Genomic DNA, 1,338 nt, shown 5'->3' with positions numbered 1-1,338 from the left:
CCTCAGGCCCAGCGGCTGTTGGGGGGGGGTCCAGCTCCCGATGCTCCTCCCGACGCAGCCCCCTCCTTCCTCCACCACCCTCCGATGCCTTTTCCGTGCTGCCCGGCGGCCGCCACGCCGCTCGCCTTGTAATATAAATCCCTTGGGCTAAAGATAGCCGAGCTCGTGACCGGCGCCGTTCAAAGGCATCCGCCGGGCTCAGCTGCCCCCCCCAAAAAAACCCACAGGCAGGGCTCTAGCGTCACCGCCCGGCACGGGGCACCATGGGGACACCCGGCTCTATCCTGGCTCACCCCACGGAGGATGCTCGACCGCTCTGGGGGAGATGGGTCTCACTCTCCCCACTCTTGAGCATCCTCCTTGTGATGCCCCAAAGGGATGGTCCCTGTCCCAGGGAGAATAAGACTTTGTGTGGCTGGGAAGAGCACGTTGCTGCATTTTTATATTTTTTTCCCATATAAAAGTGGGGTTTATGGCTGGGGGGGTGTCAGGAATCTCTGTGCCCTCCAGCCCAGCCGTGGGAAATGGGTTTTGCAACCCCCAGCATGGCAGGGACAGACCTTTACGGGGTCGTTCCCTTCGCCACCCTCCCCTGGGGAGATGTCATGGAGCAACACAAGTGACATCCATCCCTGGTGTGAGGAGCCATAATGCTTCATCTGGGGAACTAGGGGCGAAAAAAATTAAATGCAGCAACCCCCTTATGTCTGGGGAGGTGCCTCCCGGTCGCAGGGCTCCCCCCGCTCCCCTGTAATCCCAGCAGAGACACCCCCCGGGCTCATGTAGAGGTTGATGGTGAAAAAAAGTTTTATTCGTGGCATGTTGTTCGTTTGTGTGCTATTCACAGCTTCTTCCTGGAAATCCCATTTTGCCTCTGCTGTGGGGTGCCGGGGAGGGTTAAAGTAAAGCTGGGCTTTATTTTTGGTGCACACTTGAATCCAAGCAGCAAAGTGATGCATCATTTAACCCACTTTGCCAGAAGTCTGTTTTTTTCCTCCCTCCTTTCCCCCTCATCCCAGCAGCCAGGAGCCCTTGGGGTACCCCAGGATGGTGGCCCCGGCAGGTTCCCCCAAAAATCTCAGTTTAGGGGAGAAGGTGAAAGCTTTGCTCTTGTGTTACTGCCATTAATCCTTACGTGTGCCCGGCTTAAAATACCCCATTTAGCTCTGACTGCTTTTAAGCATCCTTGACCTGTGTCCGAAGAGGGTCTGGGGGTCCCCGGAGGGGCTCTGCTTCCTCCCTGTCCTCCTCATCCTCCCCACTCCTGGGGCTCACAGGGACTCCCACACTCCCAGCCTATTTTTGGGAGGGTTTAAAAATATCCTCCCTGCGTTCACG

The sequence above is a fragment of the Pterocles gutturalis genome, unplaced genomic scaffold (genome assembly GCF_000699245.1).
Source record: "Pterocles gutturalis isolate BGI_N339 unplaced genomic scaffold, ASM69924v1 scaffold43792, whole genome shotgun sequence".
NCBI lineage: Eukaryota > Metazoa > Chordata > Aves > Pterocliformes > Pteroclidae > Pterocles > Pterocles gutturalis.
Note: the sequence above shows the minus strand (reverse complement) of the source record.